The following is a 20,000-nucleotide window of genomic DNA, read 5'->3' on the forward strand; positions in this document are numbered from 1 at the left end:
ATTTGGGGTGGTAGGATGGGTAGGTTAACAGACAAGACAGACAAGATGCATGCAGGGGTGGTATATGACACATGTGGGGGGTAAACACCTTGATGGGGAGGGGTGTTTGGAAATCGGAAGCCAGTGAGCCCCCTATTTGAAACAGTGGGACTGAGGTCCCCACCCATGGGCAGTTACCACTCACCACTGCACCTTCACAGCCATGAAGGTGGCTGTGCTGGGGGGCTGAGTAGGAGGGCCAGGCCAACCCTCTAGTTGCGACAAGTGGTCCTCACACTGGAGTAGCACATCTGCAAACTCCCTGCAGAGCTCACTTTGTATCTGAATACCCCAGACGTAGCGATGGTTGACAGTGTCCTGTCTACACCCGCTGAGCCCCATCCCCTGAGGCAGTTCCACCCGAAGGTGGTGCAAGACCAATGGATGAGGAAGTTCTGGGGTGTGCCCCAGATGTGCTGGTGCCAGGTGCCACGGTCAGCTGAGATGGGACAGGTGGGTCCACCGGGACCGGCCTTTCCATACATGTTATGGTGTTTCAATTTTACAACATATGCGGGTTAGTAATAGTAAACACATTCCAGGATTAGGTATAACAGCATGCATAGATACTCCCATTAACCCAAAACACCAGATATGGAACAGTTGCATAGCAAACAGGACACATGCATATATGGAACCACAGTGGACATTACATCTTTATGCAGGTATATTGATGGCAGCATGCCACCAGTGTGGGAGTATTTCAACATGGCATATGCATAGAAACAAATTTAAATATTTATCAGACAATAGGGCATATGTCCACAGAGTGGATTTAATGCAGCACATATGACTGAGTTGTGTATTTAGTTTATTGTTGCAGATATTGTGGGGGGGTGTCAATTAACAACTAGTATATTCCTGTAGTTTTCATTACTTTCCTAGTCAGTGCTGTGATCTATACCTTACAGGTGTTAGTACACTACCCTATGACCTTAGTTTGGACAGTGGTATGGATATAGACAACTATATACATGGACTGAGTTTTACCTGCAGTATACACCTCTTACCTGGTATACCTGTGAGGTATTGTTTGTTAACACTACCTGTTTCTACACATATTCCCAGATTCCAGGTTGATGTTATGCACATACCTGTCCATCTCTTATTGCACACACTCTGGGCCTGTCTTGACCACATGCAGGTGAACTTGGACATATTTTAACTATTGCCCTCTTAAACCTTTGGTGAATTGTACAATGACAGATTTGTTTTCATTTACATTTTCCAAATATGTACAGGCCTGAGAGTCAGTTACATGACATGAAATGGTGCCTACATGTCAGAGGTTACCACACTGATATGCCAGGGGGACAGGGTAACAGCCGGCAGATATGGGCCAATTAACTGGACATTCTGGACAATTCTGTACACTTGTGGGATATGATTCTGCATACAGCGTACTACCACTCCCAGGATTCAAACCATGGCTGTGTCTGCTAAAATAAAACATGGTCCATCACAATTGAGTGTGTTATATAGATATTGCTGTGTATCTCTTGTCTGATTTCTGTCTATAATTCTCCTGTGGTTTTACAATCTGACCTTGTAATTACAACACTCTTATACATGATTTCCTAGACAGTTCTATTGTGTAGCACAGTGTGGGTGACAGTGATGAGTAATACCTTATTATTCAGAGCAACTGCAACACTAACAATGCCATGCAATACCAGAGTAAACAATACCAGTACAGGATATCAATCTTTTATTTCTAGGCACAGTTTTCATATCTGACAGACCTGTGGGGGCAATGTTTGTTAGCACTAGCTGAATGCTGCAACACATATTACCATATTCTACATTAGTATTATGCACATATGTCTCACTCTGCTACTGCACACACTCTGATCACATCTTGACAACATGGGGGTGGAGATGGGACATACTTGGCTTATTACTCTCATAACATTTTGGGGAGTTGCTAGAGTGACAAGTTTGTTCCTATAGATGTCTGACAATCAGTTGTATTTCTTATTTGCTGCCTAAACATCTGGGATCATCCCACTGCTTTGCCATGGGGACAGGCAGCAGATATGGGCCAATTTACTGGACATTCAGGACATATCTGTACAGTTGTGGGGTATAATTCTGCATACAGCCTACTACCACTCCCAGGATTTGAACCATGGATGGGTGTGCTACAAATGCAACAGTTCTCATCTCAGCTGAGTGTGCTATTTGGATTATGTTGTCTCTTTTCACTGTTCTCTGTCTAAGTCTCTCTCAGTTGTACTATATGACCTCTTGGGATTGCAACAGTAATATGCAGACATTCCTACACATTTTATTTATGTAGCACAGTGTGGGTAACAGTGCTTAATACAACCATTCTATTAAGAGATTGTAACTCTACATTACCATATGCTACCAGAGTAAACACATGCAGTCCAGCAGTTAGTCCTTTATTATCAGGCTATTATGCTTTTATTTACATACAACCTATATGAGACTCTTCCTGCCATATTCTCTGGTGTATGCAGTACATGCCTTAAACAATACAGGTTTTATACAGGCAATTACCTTACTACTACTTTTAGATGTATTTTCTATGACAGTACATGCAAGAGTATTACTAACCTGCCTCGCGTTGCAACTGCTGCAATCTACAGGCATGGGCTTCCTGGTTTGTAGCCAGCTCATCTGCCACTGTGAAAGACATAAAAGAAATATTTAGCCATATCTATCCATAACATACATGAGCTGGCAATTATTAAACAGGTAGTGGACTGATACTTACACATGGCTGGGACATCCCCTGTCCTCCCAGCTTCTTGGATCCACTGATCCAAGAGATCCCCCTTTCTCTGCTTCAGGTCGGCAAAGTGATGCCTGACCTGTTCTCCAGTTCGGGGTATGCCAGTGGCACTGGTGAGATCATGGGCGAGACAGTCCCAGGCTTCCGCTTTGTATTGGGAACCCTGGTACTAGCCCTGCAGCAGTCTCTGGTCATGGTCCTTCACAAGGAGTCCTGCCATGACTCTGGACTCCTGGATGCCCATCAATGGCCCAGAAGTGCACACCCTCTCCAATACCAATCATAGTGCCTACAGGAGAAGGCTGCAACCAGTAATGAGATGTATTCCCACCTGTTGGGTTTAAATAGGGTTGATTTCTCACACTTTGCTATGCTTGGACGGTTTTGAAAATGCTAAGCTATGGGCAAACCTGCTTACATAAGGTTGGCATTGCTTAAATGGGTATACCAATGGGCAGCCTGCATTAACTGGCCTACACATTGCTTACACCTACTGAGCTGGGCTGTGCAATGCTTAGTGTAGCTTAATTTTTAATTAGCATATTATTTGCTGTTTGGCATTGATTTATTATTCATTACATGTTGTATATCTGTTTGGTATCCATGATTCATGTGTACGTACACTGCATGGAGTCCTTGTGTTTATTAGGGGATTTCAACACTTTATTATACTGACACCTCACATCTGGACTTAATGCAGTACTCCAGTTCACATATTTATGTTATGTAATAGGTTATACAACATAAAACTGCATATAGATTCCTTTCACATTTTCATTTTGATTTTCCTATAGTGAGGATCTGTTTGGTAATACCTCAATTTTGTGTATTGATGTGATGGCTTACTGGTTAACTACTGTGCCTATGGTGTACAGGGTCCTGGATTCAAGCCCTCCAAAGGCTATTTATTTTGTTTCTGGCCAGGACAGTGGCTGTTGTATACAGAGTGATTAAGGCACTTTTAAACAACTGTAAGCAGGTCTGGGCAGGTTTGTGCGATGGTAAGCAATGCTAACCTTTGGTTAAATATGCTTACAGAGAGTTAGCTTCAATATTGCTTAACCTATGTGCACATTGCTTGCCCCCATGAAAACAGGCTTAAACCCATTTTCTACTGCTTAAATATGCTTACTCTTGCTTAATAGTGCTTACTCCTACTTACCACTGCACTAATTTAGACAGTAATGTACAATGGTTCTTGGGAAGGTGGTGGATTTGGAAACTATTGATTTATCATTCGCTACACATTGTACCTTCAATTTGTATCCCTGATTCCTGTGTACATATACTGTATGGGGCACTTGTGATTATCTGTGGATTTTGCAACAATATGACAGCAACACCTCATATCTGCATTTAATGCAGTTCTCCATTTCACAAATATATGTTATTTAGTAGGTTATGCAACAAAAAATATTGGTCATAAAGTGATTTGAAATGGAAAATGGAATGGGATTTGAACCAGGAATGGTTGCTTGTAAGGCGAATGCTCTGCCCACTACACTACAGCTTCATTAGCATATATTTTGCTTTTGATCCTCTTGTGCCATTTAAGCTGCATTAAGCATATCTAAGAGATGTGCAAACCCGCATACCTACAGTTAAATTTCATCTGTTTCATAAAAAAAAAAAAAAATCTTTATATTTCATGTTTTAACTATTGTTCTTATAAACTTGGAGGGATGTTGCTGGGGTTGTGCAAACACCTATGAGTGGTCTCGCTCATTCTTATTCCTAGCCTGTTGTTCTTGATTGCAGGGGCATGTATATTCTTAGAGCTCTGCTCTCAGACATGACCGCTGCACTCGTACATGCTCCGTGTCCATTTAGGAGCTCAGGCAGCATGCCTTCATTGATATGCATGGCGTGCTGCCATCCTGTCCAAAATGGCTGCTTCTGTGCAGGACTAGGCTAGTCCTGCAAAGAAGGATAGTGAATCTGGGGGATAGTTTATACCATTTCTTTATTTTATAGAATTATTATTTTCTTCCAAATATACAAATGATTTGAAAACCCACAGAATGTTGGTTGGATATCCAGCAGGAATAGGTATGTATCTGTCAATGACTCTACTTCCCGGCCAGGTGACAACAAAACACACCGTTGTGTACACGAGCCTTATGTTACCTACCGCCGATACAACAACTCATAGATCCCACAACATTTTCAGTGAACCACCCTGCAGAGATTTTAACTCTTACCTATCAACATCAGACCCTATAGATCCCCTCTTTTATAGACCTCCTAGTGATCACTACATAGATTAGTCACAATCAAATAGGTCCCTGCCTAATATCCCCATGTTTTTTTCTCCTTATTTGCTGAGATACAAGTTTCAGACCTTGCATTATGGACTTCCACTTTCCCTCTCTTTCTCCTGCCAGCTTGGTGGAGATGTTTTTTTTTTTTTTTTTTTTTTTTTTTTTGAGACAGTGTAGCAACTGCCTCACGTACACTGACAACCTCTTACTCCTAAATCACTCAAGTATAATTTGATTGAGATGCTCCTACATTAAGAATCTGGAATTACTGCTCTCTCAAGCCCAGAATAATAACACTAAACAGGTTGTCAGCTCACACACCACAACTCCTATTTGTAATATGCACCAAACACATAAATCTGCATATGCAGAGGTAATCTCCAGAAACCTACCTAAACACCAGAGACATCCAAAACACAAACATGCTACACATAACAACACCCAATACACATACAAACACTAGCACCTGTGTCTCACCAAATAAGCCCTTAAGGCAATGCACAATTATTCCAAATGTTTTATTTATAGGTGTCACTATAGTGAGGCATACAGACACCCCACTCACCAGGCTGAGCAAGGAAAACATTATGGTCAGCTGCCTGTCTGGTGCAAGGATTCACCAGATTACACATGCACTCAAGTTTCTCAACAAGTACCATTATGACCCTGTTATAGTTCATGTTGGTGTGATTGACTTGAGACATACCTCTCTGGACTATATAAAGAGAGATATGATTGAGCTTTCTGAATATGTGTCTTAGGCACTTTGAGCAGCATTTTACCCTCACCTAGGATGATACTACAATATAAACAGAAAATGATTGACTTCAATCATTGGCTTAGTTTCTGCTGTCATTCTAAGGGAGTCTAGTTTCTGTCAGCCTGGGAAGACATGGTGGATAGACCATGCTGCTTTGCCAGAGAGTGTCTTCATCTGGCACCTCTAGGCTTTTGGCTGCTAGCTAAGGGACTTGCCTCCCCCATAATGCCTTTTATAGGCAAGGTCACAACAACAAAATTCTTTATGTGAAAATATCAAACACAAAGAAACTAAGGGTCATGCTGCTTAATGCTAGGAAGCACTCCTCTCCCTGGAAAGATGTTGATGTCTGTGTAGTCACAGAAACCTGGCTCAAGGCCACAGAAATTACCCAGGCCTTGCAAGACTTCCATGCCTTCCACACTTTCAGACTGCAGATTGAAAGTATGAGAACCAAAGGAGGTGGTATCTCTGTTCATTAAATATAATTACACCTCTAGACTGGTTAAATAAGAATATTTTATGGAGCTACTCCAAGTCCAAACTAACATGGAAAAGGCCCCACCCCTTTATGTTATCATCGGTGAAGGTCCCCTTCCATGAACCAAGATGGCCACACAGCTTACTTAGACCTACTTGGGACAATTAAGGTATAAACTAACCCTTCAACTATTCTTCCATTAATTGGGAAGCTTATATGAGCCCAAACTCACTCGTATGAAAGTTACATTTGCTAACTCAAATGCCCTGAAACAAATAATGCATCACACCTCAATATTCTAGACCTGGTCCCCATCAGTATGACTGACCAAAGCAATACCTCAAGTGTTGGGCCTGCACTGGTTAAATCCAACCATAAATTAGTCATTTTTGAAGTAGTAATAGCATCGGAACTCCCCAAAGGAGATGTCAGGCTTACAAAACTTCAACAAACCTATCTATACCCTCCTGAGGGAAGGTATAATCAACTTCCAAGCTCCAATTTCTATAGATGGCATTGACGGCTATAGTGAGGTATATGGTGCCCCATATAAACATTTATATAAATGTATAGACATGGCCATGTTGCATAGGATTAAAGCAAGATTCTCAAGAAAAAATAAACCATCCTGGCGGATGTCTAGTATTAATAAATTATACAATAAGCGAAAGAAGCCACTGTCTAAAAATACAAAAGTGAGATCCCAGAACTGGAAGAGCACTCTTCTCAGCCTAAACAAGCAAATAAGACAACTTGTAAAATCTTCAAAGAACAACTATGAGAAAAAAATTATCAACCATAACCAAAGATAACCATAAGACTTTCTTCAGCTACATCCACAACCCAAAAGGTTGGACTCAGAGGTGTGCTGATCTAATTGTGGATGGCATCACACACACTAACCCTGAGGAAATTGCAAACCTGCTAGCAGACAGGTTTTTTGAAAATGTCTCCCTCCTATTCCCCCAAGCATATCACAAACCATGTCTTCTTCATTTCCTCCTCCCTGCATCTCCAAAGAGCAAGTCATCAATGCTCTCTCCATGACTAACAACACATCTTCCATGGGACCAGATGGCATTCCAGACTGCATTCTTAATGTTATAAAACAAGAGCTAGCTAATTCATAAGACATTCTATTCAACCACAGCCTGAGTACTGGCTTTGTCCCCACTGAATGGAAAACAGTGACTGTTATCCCCTTCCACAAGGGTGGCTCGAAAACAGACCCAGGTAACTACAGATCCATAAGTTAAACCACACTCATCTGAAAGTCAGTGGAAGGAATCAACATTGACCTTATAAATAAGGATATAGGTGCCCTACAAACCCTGGATCCATCCAAGTTTGGTTTTGTCAAGGGCAGGTCATGCCTGCTAAACCTAGTAGACTTCTTTGAGAACTTGACCAGAGCCATGGACAAGTCAAAGCCGGGGTCTATATTAGATCACAGAATGCTTAAAAAAGTGAATGGTGATTGATCGAACTTATGTAAGCGAAAGCTTACAATCTCGAACTGTCAGAACAGCAATTTTTTTTCCTAGGGAAAAAAAATCTCTGTTCTAAAACACATATACACAACACAAGCACACCAAACAAACAGCAATCCACACACATACACCTAAAATCTGACACCTAACCCTACACTAAACTATACACACACCACTAACTATCCACTTACCTTAACACAAACCATAACCCTAAGGTCCGTCACTATCACACACTCACCTCAACCGCTCCCTAACCCTAACTCACCTAACCCGCCCTAACCCTTACGTCCACACAGTCGCACACATACCTAACCCGTGCCCTAACCCTAACCCACCTAACCCACCCTAATACTCACATCCACACAATCGCACAGTTACCTGAACCCAACCCGTAACTTTCCACCACAGCACTGAAAATACTGAAGCAACAGAAATGGACAACAAAATTCTTTCCCTAGGAAAAAATTAGGGTTTCTGATGCTTCAATATTTTAAGCTTTCGCTTACATAAGTTTGATCAATCACTGTTCACTTTTTTAAGCATTCAGTGATCTAATATAAACCCCAAAGCCATGCACACAACCTATCTTAACCTGGCTAAGGCCTTTGACACTATCCTACATTTGTCCATCATTGACAAACTAACCCAGTTGAATATCAACCCTTGTGTTGTCAGGTGGATTGTAAACTGCCACACAGATTGACAACACTCAGTCAAAGTGGAAGACTTCACCTCTACTAGCAGACCTCTCACCAGTGGTGTCCCACATTGGTCAGTGCTGGACCCCATCTTGTTTGGCATATACTTATTGGAAGTCCAGGCCAAAACAGAGAGGCTCTGGCTAACCAGGTTTGCAGACGACTGCAAAATTAGGTGCTGTCACTTAATCCTATAACAATGTCAGCGTACTTCAAAAGGGGCTTACACAGACCAGTGATTGGTACCAAAGCCATGGTCTTAAACTAAATGCTAAAAAATGTATCATTGTTCCATCGGTAAAAACAATGTCCTTGTTGATTATAAAATAAACAATAATACCCTAATTACCAATTCAGTAGTGAGAGACCTGGGAACACAAGTTGACTGTGACCTCATCTTTGACCACCATGTTTCTACTGTGGTGAGGAAGGCATTTTACTTTCCTTGTCTGATTAGCAAAGGCATCACCTCAAAAGCAACAGAAGTTATAACTCCCCTGCACTTGTCCCTCATCAGGCCTATTATTGAATATAATGCTCCCTTTGTTATGTTCTGTATCAGACACCTGCAACAACTGGATCTCCAGCACATGTCTTATATGGACAGACTGACGTCACTGTCACTGTACTCAGTAGAGTATAGACTACTTAGAAATCACTTATGTCTGGTTTACAGGGCTATCTCTGGCCCAAATCTAATGGAAATGTTGCACATCCATAAATCAAATGGGACTAGAGTCACCCATTCCACAGACCTCAATTTAGCTAGCGTAATAAACAGGACCTTAAGGAGAGACAGATATATCTCTCAGAGGTAGTAACTCCTCTGGAATAGGCTTCCAATCTGTATCAAGCAGATCACTTCCATGACCCTGTTTAAGTGCAACCTGTATGACTGGATGGGAAACCATAAATTTCTGTCTGGGATTGCCTCAGCTTCTCCCCTGGACATAGGTAGTCCTTGCTAGAAATACTTTGGGCATAGACGATATCTCTCATCTAGTATTATATTGGGATTTAACGACGAGGCTTGTAAAGACCCTCAGGTCAATAGACTAGTAACATCCTATGAACCTATGAACCTATTATAGTATATATTTTACAGCCAAACAAGGTTACATGTCAATGGAAGTGAATTTTTGTGATACAAAAATCACTGATATACTCACTGGAAAGAACATTTAGCAAGAATGGTATATAAATTAAGGTTATATGCAAACTCTGAATATCTGGAAAAGAACTTGTTTGAATATGACTGACATGTCACCATAACTCTCAACCAACCAGGGACACATAGCAACATACTCCTGTACAAATATAAACAGAAACAGGCACAATCATGGACACTTTTACAATATTATGACCATTAATGTGTCATCATTGATGGAATATGTGAGTGTAACTTATTATACATGTTTTTCAAGAGCAGATATGTACAGCTTTAATGATTGTCAATATTCAATAAGTTGAATTCACCATCCCTTCCCCAAAAATGACCACTTTTTGGATTGCTTAAGAGGGACTGTGTTAAAAGTGGTGTTGAAATCAGGGGCAATCATGGCCATTTGATAGCGTTTCATGACACATAAGCCACAATCACCACCTTCAAGAATCAAACTCATGCCATTAATGTAGTCAATGAGCAGTGTGTGTACTGGGTGCAACACAGAAAGACATATCATACAGACATCTAGTAAAATACCTTGAAGGAAAGTCTGTACTGTCAAATTCTAATGGGTATACATCCCAAAGAATATTTCTGTATGGCCTACCAGATTTGTGGGAGCTCAATGCATCAAATGTGATACACTTGACTAAAGCATCCCTGGCTGATGTAGGTATCGGCCATATAGATAAAAACATTTACAAACACCACACTGTTATGAGTGGATACCCTACACACAGCTGGGTATTGCATACATCAGCTACATGCAATACCATTGGATAGTGTCTGAAGCATCTGCAATTGATGTATGAATTAAGAAAGGATACATTATAATGAATAGTACAGCAGTATGTGAGAATGATGGCACTGCATCAAGTATGCCCATGTACACAGAAAGTACAGCAGTACAAAGTCAAATGTCAATGAATAAGGAAGCTGTCACTGTAATAGTACACATATTAAAAATACATGGAATGTCCACTATAAGCACATGTCAAAAGTCAAGATTCGTAGGTTCATAGGTAGGTACTAGGCTATTGGCCCTAGGGCCTATATAATCCTAGCCAAAAAGGTACCCTGGATTTCGCCACCCAAGAAAATTATTTTCCTGTGCCCCTGCGAACAGAGCCACAGAGGTGATCCCTGGGGTGAATTTCTTATTTCCCATCCGATCATCAACATTTTTCTTGAAGAGTGCTAATGAGGAGATTTGCTTGATATAGATAGGTAGTTTGTTCCAGAGTATGGGAAATCTCTGGGACAGGAATCTATCCCTCCAGCATGTTCTGTTTATTGTGGTTAGAAGGTTTAGGTCCCTAGAGTGTGTAGCTCAGAGGGATTGGGATTTCTTTAAGTGGAGCATGTCCAACAGCCTAGTTTGAGCCTAGTCTAGGTTTGACATAGCTTTGTATATTGGGCATAGATCGCCTCTGAGTAGGCGATATGCGATGGAATAAAGCTGGAGTTTTTTGAGATAGTCTGCCGAGGGCATCTGTTTGAGGCTGGTAATCCTCTTTGTGAGGTATTTCTGAGGCCTTTCCGGTTCTTGTAGATGTCTTGTGAGGAACATGCCAAAAGGTGCGTTGTACTCTATAATGGGTCTAATGAGTGACGAGTAGAGGGGAACAATGACCTCTTTTTTCCTGAATGAGAAACCTTTTGTGATGAGGTGTGCCACATAGAAGAATTTCCTGACTACTGTGGCAATGTGATTATCAAAGGAGAGACATGTGACATGTGGTCACTCTCCCCCTGACATTGCCATTCAAAATGCTATACTGACATCAAATCCTGACATACATCAATATGTGTTCAAGCAAACTATCAAATGGTAATACTGATGTGATGTTGTGTTATGTCGTGATACACTACAGTCACACTATAGCTGTATATAGGCTACAATTGCATTTCATGGGTTTATATATTCATAAGAGAGTACTAATGTTCTGACAGTCCATACAATCCTAGCCAGATTTAACCCGAGTTAAACAATTTTCAGTAGTAAGGTGAATGAAATTCATGAAGGTATGAGCCTATGCTATGGTATGTAATACTGAATGACTCTCTCCAAGAGGGTCATGTATACCACACCAGGAGTAAATTTATCATAATACATCCGTTGATCGAAGTTGTGCCTGAAGAGGATTGGGGAAGGCTTTTGCTTTACATGAATGGGAAGCTTGTTCCAGAGAGGGTGTAGTCGATGAGAGACATATCTATCTCTCTAACATGATTTATTTATGTCAGAGGTTAGGTTAAGATTTACGAATGAATAACATTTTAATCAGGACCAGATTAGACAGTGCTCTACATATATATATATATATCTGTATATTTCTGGTAAGAAAACTCTGGGTTTGCCCCGGCTGTTGCAGATGTCTTATGAGGTACATGCCATAGGGTGCATTGTACTCAATTATTTGCATGATGAGGGCCAAGAGCAATAGAATAATAACATCCTTTGATCTGGATGCCATGCCCTTACTCATCAGTTGTGCCACATACAAGGATTTTCTCACCACTGTGGACACAGGGTGGTTGAAGTTCAGATTAGAATCAACCTGAGTACCCAGATCACATACCACTAGGTCTGCTCTTAAGGGGGCGCTGTCTATATTGTCATTTTTTTTTTCTGTCCATGGCTATGACAACAGTCATTTATGTGTGTTAATCCTTCATGCAGCATATCCTTATCATTTGTGTATTCATTAATTGCCCCCAATTTGTAGTCATCTGCAAACTTCATCAGACAAAGACTGCCTATATTTGTACTGACTTCAGAGAAATAAATACTGAGCAGGAAATAGCCTAGTGCATAACAATGTGGTACACCCTTGGTGACTGGCCTCTTGCTAGAGGTGAATTCACACACTTTGACAGTATGTGTCCTGTCAGTGAGACATTTGGCTACCCACCTGGGGACACAGGAGTTTATGCCCAGTTGATAGAGTTTCTCTAAAATACCTGAGAGGGGAATTGTGTCAAATGCCTTGACCAGTTAAAGTTAGGTAGATGCACAGTGTTTCCCTCATCCATGGTTTTTGTTGACCTTCTCAAAGAATTCAAATGCATTTATCAGTCATGATCTACACTTAACAAATCCAAACTAGGTTGGTTTCATAGTTGGGAGATTACCTATGTCCTTGTTGATAAGGTCCATGATGAATATTTTCATGGCCTTACTGATAAGACTATTCAGGCTAATGTGTCTATAATTATCTGGGTATGTTGATGGTTCCCCCCTTGTGCAGAGGGAAGAATGTTGCTGTCCACCATTCTGCTAGAACATAGCCTCTCTGGAGGTAGTGTTTAAACAGGGAGCCAAGTGGATCTGCTAGGTCAGGCTTGAAGTTATTTAAAAGGAAACTTGAGATGTTGTTAGGGACCATTGATGCCATGTTTTTAGTCTTAGAGATTGCAGAGATGACATGCTGTCTTAAAATACTAGGCTGGAGAATGGTGGCAGGTATACTTTGGGTGGCAACCAGTGGGAAAAAGGAGTTGAAGTATGATACAAACCTGTCAGCTTGCAAGTTGTCTATTTCCTCTGGTTGAGTATCGGCACTGCCATCCACCATCAGCTCTGCTCATAGCTGGGTATTCTCCTTAATCTTTCAGATGTAGTTACAAAATTCTTTGTGACATTACCTCCAAATATAACATTGAGTATAAATCACATGCAACACAGTGAAACTGTTTACACAGTCATACAAGTCCAACTATTTTGTGTCATTACATCAGTGGTACATCATATGCCTAAATGTTTGTCTGTGGAAATGTGAGGGTGAGGGCCCTGACACCACATAAAGGAACATTACAACTGAGTTTGATGTGGTTCATGCAGAACATTTAGTGACACAAATGCTGAGACTCCCAAAATGCTGCTCTGGAACACCTGAATAATCCTCGTGAACAGCAACACAATTGTGCATACAATCAACTCCCTAAGGTTGCAAGTGAATCTGAACATGTCACATGTTTGTGTATACAACAATATTACAAGATGTGGATGAACCCAGATGTATGTGCCTATGTAAATATTATGGCATAATATTGCTGTATGTCAAATAACATTTCCAGGTGCTAGGTATTCACATGCACACCTGTGCCACTGCAATGTTTGAATGAGAACTGTGTAGAATGTTGATATACTCCACTACAAGAACACATGACTTAATAATGCAAGTATACATATAGCATCATCCCATGTCAACAGTTCTCAGGAGGCACATTACTATAGCTGTTATGGATGGAACATATAAACAATTGGCAGCAGCAGCCATCAATACAGTAGCTCAAATCACAGATTGGAATACACTGTTGTAGGACTACAGTACATCCTCACCTTAACACAGCACATGTAGATGACAACAACCTTAATATGTACAATTTTCAGAAGGTCATAAGGCATTACTAAGCTGATGGTCATTAACACAAAAAATCCTGTTATATCATTTAAATAAAAATTGCTATATTTATGTGATGGAAGATATTAGGGGTATGTTTGTATGTGTTAGATTTTATTACAGACTGCCTTTGTTCATATGTGACATGTGCACCACCCCATGGCAGAATTAGCAATCACACATCCAGTGGTCTGGAGATGGCTTGTAGAGGGTCAGAGAGGGGCTCTGCTTCTCAATATGTGTGTAAGCATCTTTGAGATGATGACAATCTCAGTGTTCCACAGATGGTAAAATGGGATGTTGGATTCAGAGGGCTATGTAAAAGGTTCTCTGGAGTGGAAGTCAAATGAAAAGAGATTCAAAACATTATACAATGACTGTAATACACCACCACCCACACTCACACAAATTGAGTGAGGTGTGATTCAAACACAACACCTGTGTAGGTATACTAGCTGGATTCAAATGATGTAAGATTTACACCACCACATATGTCTGACTTTAACAGTGTCAGAATGTACTTTAAAGAGGAGGACATCATCACTGTCTGCTGAGAAGAAGATTTTTTGGAGGAATGTGTGATATAGATGAGGACTTATATCCCAATGTAACTCTACAGACTTATAGTTTAATGAACACACACACAAGTGCACTCAAATTGACTGCTGTGAGATTAGAGCCCTTACCTACTGAGGTAACACAAGTTAAAGAATACAATACTTAATGGTAGCACCATGGCAGAAGTCTGATTTTAACACTATCAGAGTGCACTTTATAGGGGATGACATCATCAGTGTTTACTGAAAATATGGCATTGGAGGATTACAGATCTGGACTCACATCCCAACGTAAAATTGACTCCAGATTGATAGCTGAATGGTCACACAAATATTCAAGTCAATTGCTGGGAGATGAGAACTCCTACCTCTCTAGTAATACAAGCTAAAAAGCACAGTACTTAATACTAACATCACAGCACAAGTCTGACTTTAACAGTGTCAGAGTGCACTTTATAGGGGATGACATCATCACTGTATACTGAGAAGATGTTGTAAGGAGGGCTCTATGAAATTCCTGTGGAGTCATCTACTAGTGTAAAAACATTTTCTGAATGATAGTTGAGTCTGATTAGCAGGTAGTGGAGTAAAGTCCTACTGACTACATACAAACACACACACACACACACACACACACACACACACACACACACACACACACACACACACACACACACACACACACACACACACACACACACACTCAGAAATACAGACATATGCATAGGTCAACTATTATGTGATTCAATCTCCTACTTAACTAGTTACAAAAGATAGAGAACACAATAATTAACACTCACACCATCACAGACATCTGATTTAATCATTGTTACAGTGTTCTTTATACAGGATGATTTCATCATAGTGTCGCAGGTAACATATACCGTTATGAGACTTGTGTGCAAGATAGGACTTAGGATATGAATGTGTGATTGCAATAAGCAAAAATAAAAAGGCGGTTATTAGAAAAGAACTGTATATATCCATTTCTTTAGCAGTGTAATATGAACATGTATAGAAAATGAGATGAATTTGAACTGTCAGCACAACACAGATTGATAACAACAATGTAATAATGTTGTAGAGCCAATTGAACCAGATCAAGTGTGTTGAGAACGCACATATGCAAAATGGAGAGCATTATGTGAGACATTTTTTTTGGGGGGGGGGGCAGGTGCACAATCTTTTTTTTTTTTTTTGGATTTCAAGAAGGAGAAATGTTAGGGAAAGGTCATAGGAATGTCAGGTAGGTAGGGTAGAAGAGGAAGGAGGTACAGACAAACAGGACAAACAAGAAAGACACAGGGATGGTGATGGACACAAAAGGTTGGGTAACACCATGACTTGAATATAGGTAGGGGACTTTGGAGGCCCATGGCTGTCAGGTATGGGAACAGTGAGGATCTAGTCCTCACCATCAGAACTATCAACACTGTCTCCTTCTTGGTATACTGTAAAACTGCTTGATGTTGGAGTCCCTTTTACATTCTAATGAGCAACCTCTCCAGGCAGCTGATGTGGGCACCAATTACAGTTTTTGTAACATCTCTGGCAGCTCTTGGTGGGTAATGCAATCACCAACTCCACCAATACTCCTGGAGGGTCCCAATGCATCAGCAGCCAGGGCAATACTACCTGATGTGGATGGGCCAGGTAGTAGATGCGCTGGGTGTTGGTGTAGCAGCAGGTGGAGGTACTGCAGGCTCAGCCACAGCAATTGGCCTATCTTTCTGTGCTGAAAAGCATTAGATTTTTGGCAGAAAAGTATGACATCACACTGGTGTGTTTCCATTTAACAAAAAAAAAAAAAAGAGAGAGAGAGAGTTAGGGGGTGGGGTAAGACAAGAAAGAAAGGAGATGATTATAACCATTACATGTCACACTCATGGTTTATTGCTATAAGTATAGTTTTATTATTATATTAGCAATAGTTAGCAATACATCTTTCCCAATCCAAAAAAGGATTGTAAATTGTTACAAGTAATCGTTGGAATATGTAGATATTATCTATATCTATATATCTATATATATATATATATATATATATATATATATATATATATATTTTTTTTTTAATGCACTTAGAGATTAACTTAACAACATGGCATTAAAGCCAATATTGATGCAATTAAAAATTAAAAATGATATTTGTTAAATGTGAATGTGTAGGTTACTTGTGGGAAATGAAACCACTCACTCTAAATACAGTATTAAAGTTGCCTAATACGTAATAAAGAGCTACAGAAGAAAGCATGCATGCTTACTTTTACAGATAAGATATACATGCTTAAGTTGTTACTAATCTATGGAATACCAATATATTTAATACAGTCATGTTCATTTGTGTTGCATACATACCCCTTGTGTCTCTGAGTCTCTGCAGTTTCTCAACATATGCCTTCCTGCTTGTTGAAATATCTCATGTAGCTACAAAATAAAGGATAGAAAAAGAGACATAAAAGCATTATGTATACCAGTTTTGGCTATACAGAGATTTCTATAACATTAAAATTTGCTTTATCTGTATACATACACAATTGTGGGATGTCAGCAATTCTAATCTTGTTCAGCCACTTGTTGAGTTGTGTCTGATTGCACCATTTCAGGTCACTGTAATGGTGCCTGCATTGCTCCACAGTGCATGGACACCAGTCGCATTGGAGGCAGCCTTGGCTAGGTTGTCCAAGCTGCAGCCTTATACTGAGACCAAGTATTGCCCCCTGCAGCAGCCTACAACTGTAGCACTTTAAGAAGAGTGCAGCAAATATTTTAGACTCCTTCAGACTCTGCTTGTGTGCCCTGAATTTGGCACCATCTTTCTCATTCCCTGCCATGTCTGCAAAGATCCTTCAACAGCAGTGCAAATGTATTCAGTTAATTTGTGCTATTGTGTTTTTTTCAACCAGTGTGCAAACATGCACAACCATACCAACCTCATTTTCATAATGGTAAGCAATGAGAGACATTGCCAACCAAAGAAAAAGGGAGTTTATGAAACACCAATGATAATTTGACATTTGACATTAATTTATGGTATATGTGATGCTACACCTGGTCATATTTTGTCCACTGATCAATACTGAAATGTTAAATTACTTTGCTTTTAAACCATGACTTTAGAGGGATTAAAGAGATGACTTAGCAAATATTTTGTGGGGAATTGCACAATGTTAAAATAATTTGTAAAAGGTTAGATTCAAACTTGTGTAAAAGAGAATAAAAAAATTTCCACATACATGATTATTCTTCGTTGCCACAGAAGAAGTATTTGCAAATTATGGTCATCACAGATATACAGTTTAAAAAGGGACTGATGCCATACTTCAAAAGTTTGTATATGCGTGACATTACATGGTTTTGGCTTATGCGTTCTCTGATATGATGCAGGAGTACTGTCTCACAATATACTGGAAATATACAGAGTTGCATTACTTAATTAATAGATTTATGATTCATGGTAGATACCTCACAATACATTCTGTTTTACAGTTATACCTGGGTTATGGGAGAGATACAGATTATTATTAGTAAAATATGCAGAGATATGCAACTGCTTTTTTATTACATAATCATTACTGTAATGATAAACTAGTTGCACATATAATGCATATGATACCTAAACTAGTATGTCAATGCTCAATCAACCTACTATACATAGCCACTGGTATGCAGTGTTACCTTTATAATCACATTTATTGGAAAATTATAGTGGAACACCCTAATAAAAAGTGTATTATACTGGATATAAACCATAATTCACAGGTGTTCTGACCATAACTCATTGTACTTACACCTGGTGCCAAAAGGAACACTAGGCAGCACGTGTATTTTCTACACTCAGTACTGCCCAGAATGCTGACAGATGCTCATTGCAGCTAAGCCTGTTTTTGTGAAGGAAGATGGAGCCAATTAAATCCATTTATTCCTTAAGCTGTGAACCCTGTTTGCATATAGGTGGGCAACATGCAAATGTAATAGGCAATAGTGAACATATTTCTGTAAATACAATAACCACCAAAGAAAAGTACAAAACTCTATTTGTAATACCACGAAAGAAAAACTCCACTGCACGTCTGGATAAATATTTAATCCACTTGAAGGTAAAAAACACAAGTAATTTTCTCTAGCGCCTCGGCAAAACTTGCCTTTACAGAGTAAAAGTTCCACAAAGACTAATAACTCACTTTAAATACATTTCAAAAGACACACCCCTACTAACAATTAAGTAATTACTCTCAGTTAATTACAACTTAAATTAAAGAAACAAATTGCAAATATTTAAAAAAATATTTAAAAAAACATGTATACAATTATCATGAACTTATATCAAACTTTCCAAGTTCTTCAGAAGCCTTCAGAAGCCTGAATGATCATAAGCTCGAAATTCATAAGCCTGAAACCAAAAGGCTGAAAACTCAAAAGCCTGAAACTCAAAAGCCTGAAAACACAAATAATGATAATATGCCAGTACAAAGACACTACTATCTACCCACTTACCTTAACCCAAACCCTAACCCTAAGGTCTGTCACTATCGCACACTCACCTAACCCGCGCCCTAACCCTAACTCACTTAAACCGCCCCTAACCCTAATGTCTGTCACTATCGCACACATGCCTAACCTGCGCCCTAACCCTAACTCACTTAACCCGCCCCTAACCCTAACATAAAAACAATAGCACACTTACCTGAACCCAACTCATAACCTTACACCACAGGGCTAAGATTAGCGAAGCCACATTAAAGTCAGTATGTGTATTTTGTGTTTTCAGGCTTTTGAGTTTCAGGCTTTTGAGTTTTCAGGCTTTTGAGTTTTCAGGCTTTTGGTCTCAGGCTTATGAATTTCGAGCTTATGATCATTCAGGCTTCTGAAGGGGAACTATATATATATATATATATATATATATATATAGTATATAATATATTATATTATCTCTCTCTCTCTCTCTCTCTCTATATATATATATATATATATATATATATATATATATATATATATATATATATATATATATAGTATAGTCACAATCTCGAAGCTCTGAATACCGATGCGCTCAGAACTTCGAATTTGCAGAATCTCAAAAAGTGTCAATGGAGATTGCCATACAGTGCAGACTGGGAACTATACCAGTCTCAGAGTTGGTATATTTAAGTTGCAGGAGGTGTGGGGGGTGGAGGGGGGCTTGCGCCCCTGCAAAAATGTGATTCCTTATATTTTGCACTTTTAGAGTTTTTTTGTTTTTGTTTCGAGATTCTGCAATCTCTAAGTTCTGAGGGTCAGTATTCAGAGCTTCATGATTGTGAAATCTTGACATTACGAAGTGGACCTATATATGTATATATATAAAGCAATTCCTGGGGAAACAGTAGGAAACAGGTGTCATAG

This window comes from Protopterus annectens, chromosome 4.part1 (assembly GCF_019279795.1).
Source record: "Protopterus annectens isolate FY-2018-M chromosome 4.part1, PAN1.0, whole genome shotgun sequence".
Taxonomy (NCBI): Eukaryota; Metazoa; Chordata; order Ceratodontiformes; family Protopteridae; genus Protopterus; species Protopterus annectens.